The sequence below is a fragment of the Panthera tigris genome, chromosome X (assembly GCF_018350195.1).
Source record: "Panthera tigris isolate Pti1 chromosome X, P.tigris_Pti1_mat1.1, whole genome shotgun sequence".
In the NCBI taxonomy this organism is placed as follows: Eukaryota; Metazoa; Chordata; class Mammalia; order Carnivora; family Felidae; genus Panthera; species Panthera tigris.
Window position 1 is genome coordinate 48,687,030 of NC_056677.1, and position 25,031 is coordinate 48,712,060.

Sequence of the window (25,031 nt, forward strand, 5' to 3'; positions counted from 1 at the left end):
AAGCTGGCAGAAAGGTTAGTTGCCCTCAACCGTGTGTCTGTTCCTATGCTAATAAACGGGGAAGAGTGTTTGCACCCTGCTGCTCTTCTTTCCCCTGAGCCACTGTGCCACCTCTTCCAAATGCATTTGAAGAAGGGAACTTTCTCTCTCAGTGAGACCCAGAAGGTACCCAGAGCACCCTGTCCGCTCCCGGGGATCTACCCTCCTTTCCCACAGCAGCACTGCTATTCCTGCCAGGCACCACCCAGTGATTGCATGGACTTCTAAAACATCATATTTTCATCTCTGCTGCTCATGAAGACTTGTGGTAATCAGCTGCTTCCATTTTCCCAGTTAGTTATTTTGGGGAAGTGTTTCTCTTGTGCAATCCCCTGCATACTTCTTTCTCTCTGTTTTATTTCTCTCTCTCTCTTTCTCTCCTCTCTCTGATATCAAAGTTCCTTCCCCTCTGCAGCACCCATGGTTCTTTTTTCCCCAGAATCATATCTCCACACCTCCTACTTTTCACAGTTTGACTTCTTTTCTCTCTGTAGCGCTGCAGTTTGTTTTCTCAGCATTCAAATAGATGTTTGGGTGTTTGGAATGATTTGATTTTTATCTAGTTGTGTTCCAGGGATGAAGCAAGTATAGGCTCCCCTACTGCTCCACCATTTTCTATTTTATTATTATTTAGAGAAGCAAAGATATGAAAGCAACCTAGGTGTCTATTGATAGATGAATCAATAAGGAACCTGTGCCATATACACACAATGGAATAGTATGCAGCCATAAAAATGGATGAGAATTTGCCAGTTACCACTACATGGATGGAACTAGATGGTATTATGCTAGTGAAATTGCTTCTCTGAGAAAGTTAAATACCTATAATTTTACTCATATGTGGAATACAAAAATGAATAAACTAAAAGCAGAATCAAACCTGTGAATACGGAGAAACAACTGGTGGTTTCCAGGGAAGAACGGGTTGGGAAAGTAGGCAAAATGAGTGAAGAAGAGTGGGAGATACAGACTTTCAGTTTTGGAATGAATGGGTCACAGTTATAAAAGGTGTTAAATAGGGAACACAGTCAGTGCTATCGTAATAACATATGGTGAAAGATGGTAGCCACGCTTGTGGTGAACTAGCAAAATATGTACAGATTTTGAATCATCATGTTGTACACCTGAAACGAATGTAACATACTGTGTGCCAACTATACTTTAATTAAAAAAAAAATAAAACCTCTGGGATGCAGCAATAGGAGTTCTAATAGGAAAGTTTTTAATGATAAAGAACTACATTAAAGAAAAAGATCTTAAGGAAATAAAGCGTACATTTGTTTTTATTCCTCCACTTTCTTGGGGTTCACAAATACAAATTGAAAGGGTAAATTATGTTGAAAGACTGTTAGAAGAGCAGATTCACATGCACAAGTTTGACTTTCGGCATTCAGCTTGTAGAAGAAAGGAGTCTATCCAGCAGGCTATAAAGCAAGTACTTGGAACAAAACCAGAATGATTAATAACTACAATAACTGAACTATATTTGGAGAGTTTATTACATAATTACTGTCATAATGAGTACTACATAATCTCACTATCTTACCATTGCAGTCTGGAAGGGCTTTTTGTTTGCTTATTTTTATAGAATTTATTGTCAACTGGGTTTCCATACAACACACAGTGCTCATCCCAACCGGTGCCCTCCTCAATGCCCATTAACCACTTTCCCCTCTCACCGACCCGACATCAACCCTCAGCTTGCTCTTAGTGTTAAAGAGACTCTTATGGTTTGCATCCTTCCCTCTCTGTAACTTTTTCTCCCACCCCCTCCCCCATGGTCTTCTGTTAAGTTGTTCAGGATCCGCATGAGAGTGAAAACATATGGTATATGTCTTTCTGCCTGACTTATTTCACTTAGCATAATACTCTCCAGTTCTATCCAAGATGCTACAAATGGCCGGATTTCATTATTTCTCATTGTCACGTAGTATTCAATTTATGTATAAACCACATCTTCTTTTTTTTGTGTGTGTGTGTGTGTTTGTAGTATTTTTTTTTCTTTTTCTTTTTTGAATCAGTGTTTTTATTTTTTTATTTTATTTTATTTTTTTTTAATATATGAAATTTACTGTCAAATTGGTTTCCATACAACACCCAGTGCTCATCCCAAAAGGTGCCCTCCTCAATACCCATCACCCACCCTGCCCTCCCTCCCACCCCCCATCAACCCTCAGTTTGTTCTCAGTTTTTAACAGTCTCTAATGCTTTGGCTCTCTCCCACTCTAACCTCTTTTTTTTTTTTTTTCCTTCCCCTCCCCCATGGGTTTCTGTTATGTTTCTCAGGATCCACATAAGAGTGAAACCATATGGTATCTGTCTTTCTCTGTATGGCTTATTTCACTTAGCATCACACTCTCCAGTTCCATCCATGTTGCTACAAAAGGCCATATTTCATTTTTTCTCATTGCCACGTAGTATTCCATTGTGTATATAAACCACAATTTCTTTATCCATTCATCAGTTGATGGACATTTAGGCTCTTTCCATAATTTGGCTATTGTTGAGAGTGCCGCTATAAACATTGGGGTACAGGTGCCCCTATGCATCAGTACTCCTGTATCCCTTGGATAAATTCCTAGCAGTGCTATTGCTGGGTCATAGGGTAGGTCTATTTTTAATTTTCTGAGGAACCTCCACACTGCTTTCCAGAGCGGCTGCACCAATTTGCATTCCCACCAACAGTGCAAGAGGGTTCCTGTTTCTCCACATCCTCTCCAGCATCTATAGTCTCCCGATTTCTTCATTTTGGCCACTCTGACTGGCGTGAGGTGGTATCTGAGTGTGGTTTTGATTTGTATTTCCCTGATAAGGAGCGACGTTGAACATCTTTTCATGTGCCTGTTGGCCATCCGGATGTCTTCTTTAGAGAAGTGTCTATTCATGTTTTCTGCCCATTTCTTCACTGGGTTATTTGTTTTTCTGGTGTGGAGTTTGATGAGCTCTTTATAGATTTTGGATACTAGCCCTTTGTCCGATGTGTCATTTGCAAATATCTTTTCCCATTCCGTTGGTTGCCTTTTAGTTTTGTTGGTTGTTTCCTTTGCTGTGCAGAAGCTTTTTATCTTCATAAGGTCCCAGTAATTCACTTTTGCTTTTAATTCCCTTGCCTTTGGGGATGTGCCGAGTAAGAGATTGCTACGGCTGAGGTCAGAGAGGTCTTTTCCTGCTTTCTCCTCTAAGGTTTTGATGGTTTCCTGTCTCACATTCAGGTCCTTTATCCATTTTGAGTTTATTTTTGTGAATGTAAACCACATCTTCTTTATCCATTCATCAGTTGATGGACATTTAGGCTCTTTCCATAATTGGGCTATTGTTGAAAGTGCTGCTACAAACATTGCTGTACAAATGCCCCTATGCATCAGTACTCCTGAATCCCTTGGGTAAATTCCTAGGAGTGCTACTGCTGGGTCATAGGGTAGATCTATTTTTAATTTTGTGAGGAACCTCCACACTGTTTTCCAGAGTGGCTGCACCAGTTTGCATTCCCAACAACAGTGCAAGAGGGTTCCCGTTTCTCCACATCCTCACCAGCATCTATAGTCTCCTGATTTATTCATTTCAGCCACTCTAACCAGCGTGAGGTGATATCCCAGTGTGGTTTTGATTTGTATTTCCCTGAGGAGGAGTGACGTTGAGCATCTTTTCGTATGCCTGTTGGCCATCTGGATGTCTTCTTTAGAAAAGTGTCTACTCATGTCTTCTGCCCACTTCTTCACAGGATTATTTGTTTTTCGGGTGTGGAGTTTGGTGAATTCTTTATAGATTTTGGATACTAGCCCTTTGTCTGATATGTCATTTGAAAATATCTTTTCCCATTCTGTTGGTTGCCTTTTAGTTATGTTGGTTGTTTCCTTTGCAGTGCAGAAGCTTTTTATCTTCATGAGGTCCCAATAGTTCATTTTTCCTTTTAATTCCCCTGCCTTTGGAGATGTGTTAAGTAAGAACTTGCTGCGGCTGAGGTCAGAGATGGTTTTTTTCTGCTTTCTCCTCTAGGGTTTTTATTGCTTCGTGTCACACATTCAGGTGCTTCATCCATTTTGAGTTTATTTTTGTGAATGGTGTAAGTGAGTGGTGTAGTTTCATTCTTCTGGATGTTGCTGTCCAGCTCTCCCAGTACTATTTGTTACAGAGACTGTCTTTTTTCCTTTGGATATTCTTTCCTGCTTTGTCAAAGATTAGTTGGCCATACATTTGTGGGTCCAATTCTGGAATCGCTATTCTATCCCATTGGTCTATGTGTCTCTTTTTGTGCCAATACCATGCTGTCTTGATGATTACAGCTTTGCAGTAGAGGCTAAAGTCTGGGATTGTGATGCCTCCCGCTTTGGTCTTCTTCTTCAATATTACTTTGGCGATTTGGGGTCTTTTGTGGTTCCATACAAATTTTAGGATTGCTTCTGGTAGCTTGGAGAAGAATGCTGGTGCAATTTTGATTGGGATTCCATTGAATATGTAGATTGCTTTGGGTAGTATAGACATTTTAACAATATTCTTCCAATCCATAAGCATGGAATGTTTTTCCATTTCTTTGTATCTTCTTCAATTACCTTCATAAGCTTTCTATAGTTTTCAGCATACAGATTTTTTACATCTTTGGTTAGGTTTATTCCTAGGTATTTTATGCTTCTTGGGGCAATTGTGAATGGGTTCAGTTTCTTTATTTGTCTTTCTGTTGCTTCATTATTAGTGTGTAAGAATGCAACTGATTTCTGTACATTGATTTTGTATCCTGCAACTTTGCTGAATTCATGTATGAGTTCTAGCAGACTTTGGGTGGAGTCTATCGGGTTTTCCATGTATAATATCATGTCATCTGCAAAAAGGGAAAGCTTGACTTCATCTTTGCCAATTTTCATGCCTTTCATTTCATTTTGTTTTCTGATTTCTGATTCTAGAACTTCCAACACTATGTTAAACAACAGCTGTGAGAGTGGACATCCCTGTCGTGTTCCTGATCTCAGGGGGAAAACTCAGTTTTTCCCCATTGAGGGTATTAGCTGTGGGCCTTTCATAAATGGCTTTTATGATGTTTAAGTATGTTCTTTCTATTCAGACTTTCTCGAGGTTTTTTATTAAGAAAGGATGCTGTATTTTGTCAAATGCCTTTTTTTCTGCATCTATTGACGGTGTCATATGGTTCTTATCTTTTCTTTTATTCATGTGATGTATCAAATTGATGGATTTGTGAATGTTGAACCAACCCTGCCAGCCAGGAGTGAATCCCCCTTGATCATGGTGAATAATTCTTTTTACATGCTGTTGAATTCGATTTGCTAGTATCTTATAGAGAATTTTTGCGTCCATATTCATCAGGGATATTGGCCCATAGTTATCTTTTTTTCTGGTCACTGTCTGGTTTGGGAAACAAAGTAATGTTGGCTTCATAGAATCAGTCTGGAAGTTTTCTTTCCCTTTCTATTTTTTGGAACAGCTTGAGAAGGACAGGTATTATCTCTGCTTAAATGTCAGGTAGAATTCCCCAGGGAAGCCAAGTGGTCCACGACTCTTGTTTTTTGGGAGATTTTTGATACCTGATTCAATTTCTTCACTAGTTATGTGTTCAAATTTTCTATTTCTTCCCATTTGAGTTTTGGAAGTGTGTGTGGGTGTTTAGGAATTTGTCCATTTCTTCCAGGTTGTCCAGTTTGTTGGCATATAATTTTTCATAGTATTCCTTGATATTTGCTTGTATTTCTGAGGGATGGGTTGTAATAATTCCATTTTCATTCGTGATTTTATCTATTTGGGTCCACTCTCTTTTCTTTTTAAGAAGCCTGGCTAGAGATTTATGAATTTTGGTTATTTTTTTCAAAAAAAACCCCAACTGTTGGTTTCATTGATCTGCTCTACTATTTTTGGATTCCATATTGTTTATTTCTGTTCTGATCTTTATTATTTCCCTTCTTCTGCTGGGCTTGGGGTGTCTTGACTGTTCTGCTTCTAGTTCTTTTAGGTGTGCTGTTAGATTTTGTATTTGGGATTTTTCTTGTTTGTTGAGATAAGCCTGGATTGCAATGTATTTTCCTCTCAGGCATGCCTTCGCTGCATCCCAAAGTGTTTGGATTGTTGTATTTTCATTTTCATTTGTTCCCATATATTTTAAAATTTCTTCTCTAATTGCCTGTTTGGCACATTCATTCTTTAGTAGGATATTCTTTAACCTCCTTGCTTTCCAAGCAAATGTCTGGAGATTTTCCAGATATTTTCATGTGGTTGATTTCAAGGTTCATAGCATTGTGGTCTGAAAGTGTGCATGGTATGATCTCAATTCTTTTATACTTATGAAGGGCTGTTCTGTGACCCAGTACGTGATCTATCGTGGAGAATGTCCCATGTGCAGTCGAGAAGAAACTATATTATGCTGTTTTGGGATGTAGAGTTCTAAGTGTATCTGTCATGTCCATCTGGTCCAATGTATCTTTCAAGGCCATTGTTTCTTTACTCTTTGTCTAGATGATCTGTCCAGTGTTGTAAGTGGAGTATTAAAGTCCCCTGAAATTACCACATTCTCATCAATAAGGTTGCTTACGCTTATGATTAATTGTTTCATATATTTGGGTTCCTCCGAATTCGGTACATAGACATTTATAATTGTTAGCTCTTCCTGATGGATAGACCCTGTAATTATTATATAATGCCCTTCTTCATATCTTGTTACAACCTTTAATTTAAAGTCTAGTTTGTCTGATATAAGTATGGCTACTCCAGCTTTCTTTTGACTTCCAGTAGCATGATAGATAGTTCTCCACCCCCTCACTTTCAATCTGAAGGTGTCCTCATGTGTCAATTGTGTCTCTTATAGACAGAAAATACATGGGTCTTGGTGGTTTTTTTTCCATTCTGATACCCTATGTCTTTTGGTTGGAGCACTTAGTCCATTTACATTAGTTTCATTATTGAAAGATATCGGTTTAGAGTCTTTGTGTTATCTGTAGTTTTCATGCTTGTAGTGATGTCTCAGGTCCTTTGTGGTCCTTGCAACATTTCACTCACATGGTCCCCCTTAGGATATCTTGTAGGGCTGGTTTTTGGTGATGAATTCCTTCAGTGTTTGTTTTTTTTTTTTGGGGGGGGGGAACATTTATCTCTCCTTGTATTCTGAATAACAGATTTGCTGGATAAAGGATTCTTGGCTTCATATTTTTCCTCTTCATCATATTGAAAATTTACTCCCATTCTTTTCTGTCCTGCCAAGTTTCCACAGATAGGTCTTCTACTACCCTTATGTGTCTGCCTTTGTATTTTAAGGCCCATTTATCCCTAGCTGCTTTCAGAATTCTCTCTTTATCCTTGTATTTTGCCAGTTTCACTATGATATGTCATGCAGAGGATCGATTCAAGTTATGTCTGAAGGGAGTTCTCTGTGCCTCTTGGATTTCAGTACTTGTTTCCTTCCCCAGATTGGGGAAGTTCTCAGCTATGATTTGTTCAAGTACACCTTGCAGCCCCTTTATCTTCCTGCTTCTTCTGGAATTCCTATGATACGGATATTGTTCCATTTGATTGAATCACTTAATTTGCTAATTTTCCCCTCGTGATACTGGATTTTTTAAATCTTTTACTCAGCTTCCTCTTTTTCCATAATTTTATCTTCTAATTCACCTATTCTCCCCTCTGCCTCTTCCATCCACGCTGTGGCTGCCTCCATTTTATTATGCACCTAATTTACAGCATTTTTTAATTCATCATGACTATTTTGATCTCTGTAGCAGTAGATTCTCTGCTCTCTTCTATGCTGTTTTCACGCCCAGTGATTAATTTTATGACTATTATTCTAAATTCTTGTTTAGTTATATTTCTTATATCTGTTTTGATCAATTCATTTGTCGCTTCTTCCTGGAATTTCCTTTGAGAAGAATTCTCCTGTTTCATCATTTTAGCTATTTTTCTGTCCCTTACTAGTTTTAAAAGCTTTTCATGTGCTCTGCCCCTGGGAGCACTGCTATATTAAAGGGGGGGGGGGTCATACACTGTCCAGGGCCTTGCCCTTCAGGAGATGTTTTTTGAAGATTGTTACTTGCTCTCTGTTGTTGTGACTTTGGTTATTTTATTTCCCTACTCTTGGACTCTCCACCAGGTGTGCTTTGATTTGTTCCTTGATGTAGCCCTGGAAAGGAAAACAACCAGAGAAACCAACAGGAAACAAAAACATGCAAACACACAAACAAATTAAAGCAAACAAACAAACAAAAACCATCCAAAAGGAAAAAACCAGAAACACCATCTACAGGTAAAGAACAGGGTGGAGGCAGTGCTGATGGAAGAGCATATACAAAGACATAAATGACAGGTGAGGGGAAAAAGAAAAACATTAACCAGGCAGAGAGACTAAATGGCCTAATCCATAGAGAGAGAGAGGAAAATAAAGAAGGAGACAGAGAAGAAGAAATGAAGATAAAGTTAACCAGACAGAGAAACTAGATGGCTTGATTATTCCAGAGAGAGGGAAAGGAAAGTAAAGAAGGAGGTGTAGAACCTGTTTCAAGAGAATGCATTAAATTTGTCTGCTTAAAACAAACCAACAACCAGAGTAACCAGCCTAGAGGAGGGAAATGATAAGTAGGAGAAAAGAAGAATGAATATATCTAAATAACAAGAATTGTCCAAGAATTAATGCAGGGAATGCAGTAGTGCTAGTCTAGAGGAGGGGGCTGTCTGGTTCTTCAGTGTCCATCCTGCTCCAGTAGTTACCTGGCGGCAGAAGGCTGTGTTTTGGTGTAGGTGGGTCCCGCCTCCATTCTGGGCCCCATGGACCGATTCCTGAGGCCCAGCCTTGGTGGGGGCGGGGGGAGGGCATAATGGCGACCTCCCAGTCTCTTCTCCACAGGCCCGGTGATCCAAATCACGTCTTTGGAGTTGTCCTCGCTGTGCTGTGGGCACAGACATGGCAGTCTGTCTCCCTCCCCCGACTCCCGTGCCCTGGCGCTTGGCTGGAATTCTAACTCCCACTCTGTGCACCCTGGCACTGGGGAAGCACCTCTCCATGTTGCCAGATATGTGGTTCTGGCTTGTTTTGTCCTGTCCCACAGCACTTCAGGGAGTGGACCACTTTCTCCTACTGTGGACCGCACCCCTGACCTAGACACTGAGCCTGGGGGTGACTCCCCTTCTCCCCAGGTGTGCTAACAGGGCACCTGGACCCAGTCCAGAGAAAGCCCCGCAGTTAGAGATGGGATCCCTCTCTGTCCCAGTCAAAGAGGTTTTTATCTTGTCCAAAGACAGTACTACACTTCCCCAGCCTCTCTTTCTCTTCACTTTGTCTTTGCACAGAAGAGGGTCCCTTCCCTCCATGCCTACTTGGCCCATTTTATCTCCCCCAGTTTCCAATCACCCACCTATGGCATGCCAGATTGTTCTGGTGTCTCCCTGATAGACTCAGTCTCTTTTCCTCCCAGCGGAAAGAGTTTATATAGAATGTGATAACACTTTAAAGACATGTTATGGATTCATTGTTAGCTTCCAGAATGTACAAAACACTAATATGGTAATATCGAAGCACATATAACTCAATAGAAGAATGGTCAAAGAAAGACAACTCTTATAATAAAAAGAAAGAAAATATAAATGTTCAATAATAATAATAAGTTGATTTCATTACTATCACGGGAATATAATTCAACATGAGATACCACTTTTAGCCGATCATACTTCCAATAATTAAAAGTCTCCATCATCTTCAATTTTAAGAAAGATGTGGTGAGATATACACTGTTTATGAGAGTGTAATTTTTTAATGTTTATTTTGAGATGGAGACAGAGAGAGAAGGCAAGGGAGAGGGGCAAAGAGAGAAGGAAAGAAAGAATCCCAAGCAAGCTCCATGCTGTCAGTGAAGAGCCCAGCATGGGGCTCGATCTCACAAACCATGAGATCATGACCTGAGGCAAAATCAAGAGTTGGACACTTAACTGACTGAGCTACTCAGGCTCCCCGAGATTGCAATATTTAATACTATTTTAGCAATATCAAAACTTTAATGTGTATGCTCTTTGATACATATTTTTTGTGGAAACTGTGAAAATACTCCTACATATGAACAAATACACTTTAATAAAGAAAAGTTGTATGGGTACTAAATGCTTTTTACCGGAAGAATTATTAATAATTATTCTTTCAACCATTTAGTTCGCTAGCAAAGTAAGCCATCACTTTAGACACCTAGATGGCATAAGCTAGGTATAAAATTTCCAACAAACCTATGCTGGGGCTTCCTAATTACCTCTTTTTCTTTAAATTACAAAAAAAAAAGTATGGGGAGATAGGACGATGGTGGCATAGGAGGACGCTGGGCTCACCACGCGTCCTGCTGATCACTTAGATTCCACCTACACCTGCCTAAATAACCCAGAAAACCGCCAGAGGATTAGCAGAACGGAGTCTCCGGAGCCAAGCGCAGACGAGAGGCCCACAGAAGAGGGTAGGAAGGGCGGCGAGGCAGTGCGCGCTCCACCGACTGGTGGGAGGGAGCCGGGGCGGAAGGGCAGCCTGCCGGCCAAGCAGAGCCCCCTAGTCTGGCTGGCAAAAGTGGAGAGGCAGGACGGAGTGTGTTCCCACAGCAAGCGCGACTTAGCATCTGGGAGGTCATAAGTTAACAGCTCTGCTCCGAAGCGGGAAGGCTGGAGGACAAAAGGAGGGAGAGCTGCTGAGCCCCGGGGACAAGAGAGCTCAGTTTGGAGGGAAACAAAGGCGCTCACCAGCGCCATCTCCGTCGCCCATCCCCCAGCCAAAATCCCAAAGGGAACCAGTTCCTGCCAGGGAACTTGCTTGCTCCGCACAAACACCCAACGCTGTGCTTCTGCAGAGCCACACCTCTGGCAGCGGGCTTGACTCCCTCCCGCTGCCACAGGGCCCCTCCTGAAGTGGCTCACCGAAAGGAGAAGCGAGCTAAGCCTGCCCCTCGTGCCCCCGTGCACCTTGCCTACCCACCCCAGCTAATACGCCAGATCCCCAGCACCACAAGCCTGGCAGTGTGCAAGTAGCCCAGACGGGCCACCCCGCCCCACAGTGAATCCCGCCCCTAGGAGAGGGGAAGAGAAGGCACACACCAGTCTGACTGTGGCCCCAGCGGTGGGCTGGGGGCAGACATCGGGTCTGACTGCGGCCCCGCCCACCAACTCCAGTTATACACCACAGCACAGGGGAAGTGCCCTGCAGGTCCGCACCACTCCAGGGACTATCCAAAATGACCAAACGGAAGAATTCCCCTCAGAAGAATCTCCAGGAAATAACAACAGCTAATGAACTGATCAAAAAGGATTTAAATAATATAACAGAAAGTGAATTTAGAATAATAGTCATAAAATTAATCGCTGGGTTTGAAAACTGTATAGAGGACAGCAGAGAATCTCTTGCTACAGAGATCAAGGGACTAAGGAACAGTCAGGAGGAGCTGAAAAACGCTTTATTTTATTTTATTTTTTTATTTATTTTTTTTATTTTTTAATATATGAAATTTACTGTCAAATTGGTTTCCATACAACACCCAGTGCTCATCCCAAAAGGTGCCCTCCTCAATACCCATCACCCACCCTGCCCTCCCTGCCACCCCCCATCAACCCTCAGTTTGTTCTCAGTTTTTAACAGTCTCTAATGCTTTGGCTCTCTCCCACTCTAACCTCTTTTTTTTTTTTTTTCCTTCCCCTCCCCCATGGGTTTCTGTTATGTTTCTCAGGATCCACATAAGAGTGAAACCATATGGTATCTGTCTTTCTCTGTATGGCTTATTTCACTTAGCATCACACTCTCCAGTTCCATCCATGTTGCTACAAAAGGCCATATTTCATTTTTTCTCATTGCCACGTAGTATTCCATTGTGTATATAAACCACAATTTCTTTATCCATTCATCAGTTGATGGACATTTAGGCTCTTTCCATAATTTGGCTATTGTTGAGAGTGCCGCTACAAACATTGGGGTACAGGTGCCCCTATGCATCAGTACTCCTGTATCCCTTGGATAAATTCCTAGCAGTGCTATTGCTGGGTCATAGGGTAGGTCTATTTTTAATTTTCTGAGGAACCTCCACACTGCTTTCCAGAGCGGCTGCACCAATTTGCATTCCCACCAACAGTGCAAGAGGGTTCCTGTTTCTCCACATCCTCTCCAGCATCTATAGTCTCCCGATTTCTTCATTTTGGCCACTCTGACTGGCGTGAGGTGGTATCTGAGTGTGGTTTTGATTTGTATTTCCCTGATAAGGAGCGACGTTGAACATCTTTTCATGTGCCTGTTGGCCATCCGGATGTCTTCTTTAGAGAAGTGTCTATTCATGTTTTCTGCCCATTTCTTCACTGGGTTATTTGTTTTTCTGGTGTGGAGTTTGATGAGCTCTTTATAGATTTTGGATACTAGCCCTTTGTCCGATGTGTCATTTGCAAATATCTTTTCCCATTCCGTTGGTTGCCTTTTAGTTTTGTTGGTTGTTTCCTTTGCTGTGCAGAAGCTTTTTATCTTCATAAGGTCCCAGTAATTCACTTTTGCTTTTAATTCCCTTGCCTTTGGGGATGTGCCGAGTAAGAGATTGCTACGGCTGAGGTCAGAGAGGTCTTTTCCTGCTTTCTCCTCTAAGGTTTTGATGGTTTCCTGTCTCACATTCAGGTCCTTTATCCATTTTGAGTTTATTTTTGTGAATGGTGTGAGAAAGTGGTCTAGTTTCAACCTTCTGCATGTTGCTGTCCAGTTCTCCCAGCACCATTTGTTAAAGAGACTGTCTTTTTTCCATTGGATGTTCTTTCCTGCTTTGTCAAAGATGAGTTGGCCATACGTTTGTGGGTCTAGTTCTGCGGTTTCTATTCTATTCCATTGGTCTATGTGTCTGTTTTTATGCCAATACCATGCTGTCTTGAGGATGACAGCTTTGTAGTAGAGGCTAAAGTCTGGGATTGTGATGCCTCCTGCTTTGGTCTTCTTCTTCAAAATTACTTTGGCTATTCGGGGCCTTTTGTGGTTCCATATGAATTTTAGGATTGCTTGTTCTAGTTTCGAGAAGAATGCTGGTGCAATTTTGATTGGGATTGCATTGAATGTGTAGATAGCTTTGGGTAGTATTGACATTTTGACAATATTTATTCTTCCAATCCATGAGCAGGGAATGTCTTTCCATTTCTTTATATCTTCTTCAATTACCTGCATAAGCTTTCTATAGTTTTCAGCATACAGATCTTTTACATCTTTGGTTAGATTTATTCCTAGGTATTTTATGCTTCTTGGTGCAATTGTGAATGGGATCAGTTTCTTCATTTGTCTTTCTGTTGCTTCATTGTTAGTGTATAAGAATGCAACTGATTTCTGCACGTTGATTTTGTTTCCTGCAACTTTGCTGAATTCATGTATCAGTTCTAGCAGACTTTTGGTGGAGTCTATCGGATTTTCCATGTATAATATCATGTCATCTGCAAAAAGCGAAAGCTTGACTTCATCTTTGCCAATTTTGATGCCTTTGATTTCCTTTTGTTGTCTGATTGCTGATGCTAGAACTTCCAGCACTATATTAAACAGCAGCGGTGACAGTGGGCATCCCTGTCGTGTTCCTGATCTCAGGGGAAAAGCTCTCAGTTTTTCCCCGTTGAGGATGATGTTAGCTGTGGGCTTTTCATAAATGGCCTTTATGATCTTTAAGTATGTTCCTTCTATCCCGACTTTCTCAAGGGTTTTTATTAAGAAAGGGTGCTGGATTTTGTCAAAGGCCTTTTCTGCATCGATTGACAGGATCATATGGTTCTTCTCTTTTTTTTTTGTTAATGTGATGTATCACGTTGATCGATTTGCGAATGTTGAACCAGCCCTGCATCCCAGGAATGAATCCCACTTGATCATGGTGAATAATTCTTTTTATATGCTGTTGAATTCGATTTGCTAGTATCTTATTAAGAATTTTTGCATCCATATTCATCAGGGATATTGGCCTGTAGTTCTCTTTTTTTACTGGGTCTCTGTCTGGTTTAGGAATCAAAGTAATACTGGCTTCATAGAATGAGTCTGGAAGTTTTCCTTCCCTTTCTATTTCTTGGAATAGCTTGAGAAGGATAGGTATTATCTCTGCTTTAAACGTCTGGTAGAACTCCCCTGGGAAGCCATCTGGTCCTGGACTCTTATTTGTTGGGAGATTTTTGATAACCGATTCAATTTCTTCGCTGGTTATGGGTCTGTTCAAGCTTTCTATTTCCTCCTGATTGAGTTTTGGAAGAGTGTGGGTGTTTAGAAATTTGTCCATTTCTTCCAGGTTGTCCAATTTGCTGGCATATAATTTTTCATAGTATTCCCTGATAATTGTTTGTATCTCTGAGGGATTGGTTGTAATCATTCCATTTTCATTCATGATTTTATCTATTTGGGTCATCTCCCTTTTCTTTTGGAGAAGCCTGGCTAGAGGTTTGTCAATCTTGTTTATTTTTTCAAAAAACCAACTCTTGGTTTCGTTGATCTGCTCTACAGTTGTTTTAGATTCTATATTGTTTATTTCTGCTCTGATCTTTATTATTTCTCTTCTTCTGCTGGGTTTAGGCTGCCTTTGCTGTTCTGCTTCTATTTCCTTTAGGTGTGCTGTTAGATTTTGTATTTGGGATTTTTCTTGTTTCTTGAGATAGGCCTGGATTGCAATGTATTTTCCTCTCAGGACTGCCTTCGCTGCATCCCAAAGCGTTTGGATTGTTGTATTTTCATTTTCGTTTGTTTCCATATATGTTTTAATTTCTTCTCTAATTGCCTGGTTGACCCACTCATTCGTTAGTAGGGTGTTCTTTAACCTCCATGCTTTTGGAGGTTTTCCAGACTTTTTCCTGTGGTTGATTTCAAGCTTCATAGCATTGTGGTCTGAAAGTATGCATGGTATAATTTCAATTCTTGTAAACTTATGAAGGGCTGTTTTGTGACCCAGTATATGATCTATCTTGGAGAATGTTCCATGTGCACTCGAGAAGAAAGTATATTCTGTTGCTTTGGGATGCAGAGTTCTAAATATATCTGTCAAGTCCCTCTGATCCAATGTATCATTCAGGGCCCTTGTTTCTTTATTGACTGTGTGTCTAGATGATCTATCCATTTCTGTAAGTGGGGTGTTAAAGTCCCCTGCAATTACCACATTCTTATCAATAAGGTTGCTTATGTTTATGAGTAATTCTTTTATATATCTGGGGGCTCGGGTACTTGGCGCATAGACATTTATAATAGTTAGCTCTTCCTGGTGGATAGACCCTGTGATTATTATATAATGCCCTTCTTCATCTCTTGTTACAGCCTTTAATTTAAAGTCTAGTTTGTCTGATATAAGTATGGCTACTCCAGCTTTCTTTTGGCTTCCAGGAGCATGATAAATAGTTCTCCATCCCCTCACTCTCAATCTAAAGGTGTCCTCAGATCTAAAATGAGTCTCTTGTAGACAGCAAATAGATGGGTCTTGTTTTTTTATCCATTCTGATACCCTATGTCTTTTAGTTGGCGCATTTAATCCATTTACATTCAGTGTTATTATAGAAAGATATGGGTTTAGAGTCATTGTGATGTCTGTATGTTTTATGCTTGTAGTGATGTCTCTGGTACTTTGTCTCCCAGGATCCCCCTTAGGATCTCTTGTAGGGCTGGTTTCGTGGTGACAAATTCCTTCAGTTTTTGTTTGTTTGGGAAGACCTTTATCTCTCCTTCTATTCTAAATGACAGACTTGCTGGATAAAGGATTCTCGGCTGCATATTTTTTCTGTTTAGCACACTGTAGATATCGTGCCAAGCCTTTCTGGCCTGCCAAGTTTCAAAGGAGAGATCAGTCACGAGTCTTATAGGTCTCCCTTTATATGTGAGGGCACGTTTATCCCTTGCTGCTTTCAGAATTTTCTCTTTATCCTTGTATTTTGCCAGTTTCACTATGATATGTCGTGCAGAAGATCGATTCAAGTTACGTCTGAAGGGAGTTCTCTGTGCCTCTTGGATTTCAATGCCTTTTTCCTTCCCCAGTTCAGGGAAGTTCTCAGCTATAATTTGTTCAAGTACCCCTTCAGCACCCTTCCCTCTCTCTTCCTCCTCTGGGATACCAATTATGCGTATATTATTTTTTTTTAGTGTATCACTTAGTTCTCTAATTTTCCCCTCATACTCCTGGATTTTTTTTTTCTCTCTTTCTTTCAGCTTCCTCTTTCTCCATAACTTTATCTTCTAGTTCACCTATTCTCTCCTCTGCCTCATCAAGCCGAGCCATCGTGGATTCCATTTTGTTTTGCAATTCGTTTAAAGCGTTTTTCAACTCCTCGTGACTGTTCCTTAGTCCCTCGATCTTTGTGGCAAGAGATTCTCTGCTGTCCTGTATACTGTTTTCAAGCCCAGCGATTAATTTTATGACTATTATTCTAAATTCACTTTCTGTTATATTATTTAAATCCTTTTTGATCAGTTCATTAGCTGTTGTTATTTCCTGGAGATTCTTCTGAGGGGAATTCTTCCGTTTGGTCATTTTGGAGAGTCCCTGGTGTGGTGAGGACCTGCAGTGCACTTCCCCTGTGCTGTGGTGTATAACTGGAGTTAGTGGGCGGGGCCGCAGTCCGACCCGATGTCTGCCCCCAGCCCACTGCTGGGGCCACAGTCAGACTGGTGTGTGCCTTCTCTTCCCCTCTCCTAGGGGCGGGATTCACTGTGGGGTGGCGTGTCCCGTCTGGGCTACTTGCACACTGCCAGGCTTGTGGTGCTGGGGATCTGACGTATTAGCTGGGGTGGGTAGGCAAGGTGCACGGGGGCTGGAGGGGCAGGCTTAGCTCGCTTCTCCTTAGGTGATCCACTTCAGGAGGGGCCCTGTGGCAGCAGGAGGGAGTCAGATCCGCTGCCGGAGGTTTGGCTCCGCAGAAGCACAGAGTTGGGTGTTTGCGCGGAGCGAGCAAGTTCCCTGGCAGGAACTGGTTCCCTTTGGGATTTTGGCTGGGGGATGGGCGGGGGAGATGGCGCTGGCGCCTTTGTTCCCCGCCAAGTTGAGCTCTGCCGTCCGGGGGCTCAGCAGCTCTCCCTCCTTTTGTCCTCCAGCCTTCCCGCTTTCCGCGCAGAGCTGTTAACTTATGACCTCCCAGACGCTAAGTCGCGCTTGCTGTCAGAACACAGTCTGTCCGGCCCCTCCGCTTTTGCCAGCCCGACTCGGGGGCTCTGCTTGGCCGGCGAGCCGCCCCTCCGCCCCAGCTCCCTCCCGCCAGTCCGTGGAGCGCGCACCGCCTCGCCGCCCTTCCTACCCTCTTCCGTGGGCCTCTAGTCTGCGCTTGACTCCGGAGACTCCCTTCTGCTAATCCTCTGGCGGTTTTCTGGGTTCTTTAGGCAGGTGTAGGTGGAATCTAAGTGATCGGCAGGACGCGCTGTGAGCCCCGCGTCCTCCTACGCCGCCATCTTCCTATCCTACCTGAAAAACGCTTTAAACGAAATGCAAAACAACATGGAAACGACGACGGCTCAGATTGAAGAGGCAGAGGAGAGAATAGGTGAACTAGAAGATAAACTTATGGAAAAAGAGGAAGCTGAGACAAAGAGAGATAAAAAAAATCCAGGGGTATGAGGGGAAAATTAGAGAACTAAGTGATACACTAAAAAGAAATAATATACGCATAATTGGTATCCCAGAGGAGGAAGAGAGAGGAAAAGGTGCTGAAGGGGTACTTGAAGAAATCATAGCTGAGAACTTCCCTGAACTGGGGAAGGAAAAAGGCATTGAAATCCAAGAGGCACAGAGAACTCCCTTCAGACGTAACTTGAATCGATCTTCTGCACGACATATCATAGTGAAACTGGCAAAATACAAGGATAAAGAGAAAATTCTGAAAGCAGCAAGGGATAAACGTGCCCTCACATATAAAGGGAGACCTATAAGACTCGTGACTGATCTCTCTTTTGAAACTTGGCAGGCCAGAAAGGATTGGCACGAGATCTTCAGTGTGCTAAACAGAAAAAATATGCAACCGAGAATCCTTTATCCAGCAAGTCTGTCATTTAGAATAGAAGGAGAGATAAAGGTCTTCCCAAACAAACAAAAACTGAAGGAATTCATCACCACTAAACCAGCCCTACAAGAGATCCTAAGGGGGATCCTGTGAGACAAAGTAGCAGAGACATCACTACAAGCATAAAACATACAGACATCACAATGACTCTAAACCCATATCTTTCTATAATAACACTGAATGTAAATGGATTAAATGCGGCAACCAAAAGACATAGGGTATCAGAATGGATAAAAAAAAAACAAGACCCATCTATTTGCTGTCTACAAGAGACTCATTTTAGATCTGAGGACACCTTTAGATTGAGAGTGAGGGGATGGAGAACTATTTATCATGCTCCTGGAAGCCAAAAGAAAGCTGGAGTAGCCATACTTATATCAGACAAACTAGACTTTAAATTAAAGGCTGTAACAAGAGATGAAGAAGGGCATTATATAATAATTACAGGGTCTATCCATCAGGAAGACCTAACAATTATATATGTCTATGCGCCAAATACGGGAGCCCCCAAATATATAAAACAATTATTCATAAACATAAGCAACCTTATTGATAAGAAAGTGGTAATTGCAGGGGAATTTAACACTCCACTTACAGAAATGGATAGATCATCTAGGTACACGGTCAATAAAGAAACAAGGGCCCTGAATGATACATTGGATCAGAGGGACTTGACAGATATATTTAGAACTCTGCATCCCAAAGCAACAATATACTTTCTTCTCGAGTGCACATGGAACATTCTCCAAGATAGATCATATACTGGGTCACAAAACAGCCCTTCATAAGTTAACAAGAATTGAAATTATACCATGCATACTTTCAGACCACAATGCTATGAAGCTTGAAATCAACCACAGGAGAAAGTCTGGAAAACCTCCAAAAGCATGGAGGTTAAAGAACACCCTACTAAAGAACGAGCGGGTCAACCAGGCAATTAGAGAAGAAATTAAAAAATATACGGAAACAAACGAAAATGAAAATACAACAATCCAGACGCTTTGGGATGCAGCGAAGTCAGTCCTGAGAGGAAAATACATTGCAATCCAGGCCTATCACAAGAAACAAGAAAAATCCCAAATACAAAATCTAACAGCACACCTAAAGGAAATAGAAGCAGAACAGCAAAGGCAGCCTAAACCCAGCAGAAGAAGAGAAATAATAAAGATCAGAGCAGAAATAAACAATATAGAATCTAAAAAAAACGGTAGAGCAGATCAACGAAACCAAGAATTGGTTTTTTGATAAAATAAACAAAATTGACAAACCTCTAGCCAGGCTTCTCAAAAAGAAAAGGGAGATGACCCGAATAGATAAAATCATGAATGAAAATGGAATTATTACAACAAATCCTTCAGAGACACAAACAATTATCAGGGAATACTATGAAAAATTATATGCCAACAAATTGGACAACCTGGAAGAAATGGACAAATTCCTAAACACCCACAGTCTTCCAAAACTCAATCAGGAGGAAATAGAAAGCTTGAACAGACCCATAACCAGCGAAGAAATTGAATCGGTTATCAAAAATCTCCCAACAAATAAGAGTCCAGGGCCAGATGGCTTCCCAGGGGAGTTCTACCAGACGTTTAAAGCAGAGATAACACCTATCCTTCTCAAGCTATTCCAAAAAATAGAAAGGGAAGGAAAACATCTAGACTCATTCTATGAAGCCAGTATTCCTTTGATTCCTAAACCAGACAGAGACCCAGTAAAAAAGGAGAACTACAGGCCAATATCCCTGATGAATATGGATGCAAAAATTCTCAATAAGATATTAGCAAATGGAATTCAACAGCATATAAAAAGAATTATTCACCATGATCAAGGAGGATTCACTCCTGGTTGGCAGGGTTGGTTCAACATTCACAAATCCATCAATGTGATACATCACATGAATAAAAGAAAAGATAAGAACCATATGACACCGTCAATAGATGCAGAAAAAAAGGCATTTGACAAAATACAGCATCCTTTCTTAATAAAAACCCTCGAGAAAGTCTGGATAGAAGGAACATACTTCAACATCATAAAAGCCATTTATGAAAGGTCCACAGCTAATACCCTCAATGGGGAAAAAATGAGTTTTCCCCCTGAGATCAGGAATACGACAGGGATGTCCACTCTCACCGCTGTTGTTTAACATAGTGTTGGAAGTTCTAGCATCAGCAATCAGACAACAAAAGGAAATCAAAGGCATCAAAATTGGCAAAGATGAAGTCAAGCTTTCACTTTTTGCAGATAACATGATACTATACATGGAAAATCCGATAGATTCCACCAAAAGTCTGCTAGAACTCATACATGAATTCAGCAAAGTCGCAGGGTACAAAATCAATGTACAGAAATCAGTTGCATTCTTCTACACTAACAATGAAGCAACAGAAAGACAAATAAAGAAACTGATCCCATTCACAATTGCCCCAAGAAGCATAAAATACCTAGGAATAAACCTAACCAAAGATGTAAAAGATCTGTATGCTGAAAACTATAGAAAGCTTATGAAGGTAATTGAAGAAGATACAAAGAAATGGAAAGACATTCCATGCTTATGGATTGGAAGAATGAATATTGTCAAAATGTCAATACTACCCAAAGCTATCTACACATTCAATGCAATCCCAATCAAAATTGCACCAGCATTCTTCTCGAAGCTAGAACAAGCAATTCTAAAATTCATACGGAACCACAAAAGGCCCCGAATAGCCAAAGTAATTTTGAAGAAGAAGACCAAAGCAGGAGGCATCACAATCCCAGACTTTAGCCTCTACTACAAAGCTGTCATCATCAAGACAGCATGGTATTGGCACAAAAACAGACACATAGACCAATGGAATAGAATAGAAACCCCAGAACTAGACCCACAGACGTATGGCCAACTCATCTTTGACAAAGCAGGAAAGAACATCCAATGGAAAAAAGACAGTCTCTTTAACAAATGGTGCTGGGAGAACTGGACAGCACCATGCAGAAGGTTGAAACTAGACCACTTTCTCACACCATTCACAAAAATAAACTCAAAATGGAGGAAGGACCTGAATGTGAGACAGGAAACCATCAAAACCCTAGAGGAGAAAGCAGGAAAAGACCTCTCTGACCTCAGCCGTAGCAATCTCTTACTCGACACATCCCCAAAGGCAAGGGAATTAAAAGCAAAAATGAATTACTGGGACCTCATGAAGATAAAAAGCTTCTGCACAGCAAAGGAAACAACCAACAAAACTAAAAGGCAACCAACGGAATGGGAAAAGATATTTGCAGGTGACATATCGGACAAAGGGCTAGTATCCAAAATCTATAAAGAGCTCACCAAACTCCACACCCGAAAAACAAATAACCCAGTGAAGAAATGGGCAGAAAACATGAATAGACACTTCTCTAAAGAAGACATCCGGATGGCCAACAGGCACATGAAAAGATCTTCAACGTCGCTCCTTATCAGGGAAATACGAATCAAAACCACACTCAGATATCACCTCACGCCAGTCAGAGTGGCCAAAATGAACAAATCATGAGACTATAGATGCTGGAGAGGATGTGGAGAAACGGGAACCCTCTTGCACTGTTGGTGGGAATGCAAATTGGTGCAGCCGCTCTGGAAAGCAGTGTGGAGGTTCCTCAGAAAATTAAAAATAGACCTACCCTATGACCCAGCAATAGCACTGCTAGGAATTTACCCAAGGGATACAGGAGTACTGATGCATAGGGGCACTTGTACCCCAATGTTTATAGCAGCACTCTCAACAATAGCCAAATTGTGGAAAGAGCCTAAATGTCCATCAACTGATGAATGGATAAAGAAATTGTGGTGTATATACACAATGGAATACTACATGGCAATGAGAAAGAATGAAATATGGCCTTTTGTAGCAACGTGGATGGAACTGGAGAGTGTGATGCTAAGTGAAATAAACCATACAGAGAAAGACAGATACCATATGGTTTCACTCTTATGTGGATCCTGAGAAACATAACAGAAACCCATGGGGGAGGGGAAGAAAAAAAAAAAAGAGGTTAGAGTGGGAGAGAGCTAAAGCATAAGGGACTGTTAAAAACTGAGAACAAACTGAGGGTTGATGGGGGGTGGGAGGGAGGGGAGGGTGGGTGATGGGTATTGAGGAGGGCACCTTTTGGGATGAGCACTGGGTGTTGTATGGAAACCAATTTGACAATAAACTTCATATATTGAAAAAAAATTATTCTTTCATACAATGGAATATCATGAAGCAGTTGAAAAAATGGGAAAGTTCTGTTTTGATATAGAAAATTCGTTGTGGGTGCCTGGGTGGCTCAGTTGGTTGAATCGGACTTTGGCTCAGGTCATAATCTCAGAGTTCGTGAGTTCAAGCCCTGTGTCAGTCTCTGTGCTGACAGCTCAGAGCCTGAAGCCTGCTTCAGATTCTGTGTCTCTCTCTTTTTCTCTGCCCCTACCCCACTCATGCTCTGTCTCTCAAAAATGAATAAACGTTAAAAAAAGAAAGAAAAATCATTGAGACATTATTAATTGGATCTAAACAATTAGGAGAATAGTATGTATCGTATGATCTAATAATTTATCAAAGCCTCTTATCTAAAAGTTTACATTAGTGTAAATACTATCTGTGTGTACATTTAAATGCATAGAAAAATGTCTCGAAAGTACCGATACTTGTGTTTTCTTCTGGATATAGGAGGACTGAAGAAAGGCAAAAGTTTGGTGGCAAGAGTTTTGTCTGTGTTGTTTGGATTATTTATAGTTCCATTATATCCATTTATCATTTGTATGAATAAATAAATACAGATCTTCTAAAGAACATAAAAATGTGTTGAGGGCTAAAGGGGTCAACATTGGGGCCAGTTGATCAGTTAAAGAAGCCTAGAAAAACAAGAAACACAGAAATAGACTTCCCAGCACTTTTCTTAGGGAAAAAAAAAATTCCTAAGATGATGAAACATCTGGTCTATGTGACAGATAAATCATTGTGCAGTCAGACTCTTCAGACATAAAGCAAGATGCCAGTTATCAGCATCATATGACTTTGATTTTATGTTTATGAAGAAATGCTCTAGTAGTTCTGATTTTCTTGTAACTCACCTAGAAGGGAAAGCGGGGTGTTATCTTCTCAACAGTCATATCTGACCCGTATGATACTTGCATTTCTCGGTATGAGTTAATTAATTGACCTTCTTTGTTTATATCTTTCAGTCTTGTGATAATCAGCATAATGTCACCTCCTGAATTTGAATGAATTATGGGACATAACCAAGATCAGACTGTAGACGTCTAAGATTGAAGGCCATGGCCTGGATCCTAATGAACTCACCAGGGCAAATAAACCCTGTGAGATGGTCCTGCAGCAGCCAATCAATGTTCTTTTGTGCCACCCAGTCCCTGCTGTGTAACTTTGAATTTCTATAAATCCATTAAGGTCCCAATAAATTTTGTGTCTCATTGCTCTCTTAGTTCTATATGACTACTAGCTAATAAACTGAATTTTTAGTAAATGTTTCGTAATAACTCCAAATACAAAATGCTACTAAAATTGGTGTCAAAATATAACTTTTTTTCCTACAAATGGCCTTCTACTCATTTTTTGTAGTGTGGAAATATCAGGGAAGTGCGTGTGGGAGAGATAAAGGGTAAAATCTGAAAAAGAATTAAAGTTCCAGAACATTCTCCTCCCTTTACTGTCAATATTTCCATGCTGTCTATCTATCCTATGATATGCCTTATTCATATAGATAATTTTTTTCCTGATCATGATGGTTGATGTGCTTGTTTTTTGTAAAATTCCACTTGTAAAATGTTCTGTATTAAAGAAATAAGGTATGTCAATTAAAAGCATTTATGAAAATTAGAACTTCCGGGGAAGATGCTGAAGTAGGAAGATCCTAGGCTCATCCCATCCCATGATACACCTAAATACCCACATCAGTATAAATAATGCAGAAAATGACCAAAACACTGGAAGAACAGACTCTCCACAGCTAAATGCAGAGAAGAGGCCACATCGAAAGGGGTAGTAAGGGCTGAGATGTAGTTGGGAGACAAACTGTCCCATTGGATTGTCTGAAAGGAGGAGGGAGGTCTCAGCCATGGGGAGGGGAGAGGAGCAGACCCCACACAAGTCACCCCCAGCATGGAGGATGCACACTAGGAAAATGAATCCACATAACATTTGGCTTTGAAAACCAGAGTGACATAACTTAACAAGTTTTTAGTCAGTGGGGCTGAACACCTGGAACTTTAAAAATCAGCCAGCTTGTCTCTGGGAGAGGTAGAAGTTGATGAGAAATTGAGTTGCCACGGTGAAAGAGATAGCACAATAATCATTCTCCCTAGATACAGCATAGAAGCATCAGTTTGAAAAATACCTGTGATATATGAGAGGGAGATCTGTTTACCAATCTCAGAGTGTGTGCTGAAAAGGGCAGGAATCTTCAGGAGACTTTGTCAGAACAAAAGAGCTAGTTGGCACCATTTCCCTTCCCCACCCCCAGCCTAGATACCTGGACACCTGCGTGAACCAGGGCAGAACAATCTCCACCTAGCTTGCTAACAGCGTACCATGCCCCTATGCCCTTCTGTGTATCTACCCCCTGCAGTCCAACCCCAGCAGGTGTTTTCCAGATTGGCTGCAGGTCCCCACCTACATGGACCTTGATGGCATCATGCACCCTGCCCTCATGTTCTCTTGAAGACCCACCCTATCCCACATGCTCTTGACAGGTGTCCATCAAAGTGGCACCACAAGCATGGCCATGTGCAACGAGCCCCAAAAGGGCAAGAACCACACCAAAGTGACTCCTGACCAGAGGAGAGGGGAAGTAAACCACACAGAATAGTTTGCAGCCTCAGCAGTGGGTTGGGGGCAAAATATCTTCTGACGTCAGGCCCCACCCACCAATGAAAGCTTCTCAAGGGACAACACAGGGAGAGCACGCTTCAGTTTGGTGCCATTGCAGCTCTGGAAAACACCAAGTCTAACCTAACACAAGCTAAAAGCTGCCTTACACTGGCCCATTAGCAACAGAAAATAACCTTTCCCACA

At 41.3% G+C, this 25,031-nt stretch overlaps 1 protein-coding gene across 1 annotated transcript in view; it reads left to right on the forward strand.

Annotated features, from left to right (window-relative positions):
- NBDY (negative regulator of P-body association) overlaps positions 1 to 23,433 on the forward strand; it is a 109,047-nt gene extending 85,614 nt beyond the window's left edge. The window contains exon 3 of the mRNA XM_042973776.1: positions 23,186 to 23,433. The gene's annotated coding sequence lies outside the window, so the exon portion shown is untranslated. The remainder of the gene's footprint in view (positions 1 to 23,185) is intronic.
- The last annotated feature ends 1,598 nt before the right edge of the window (positions 23,434 to 25,031 follow it).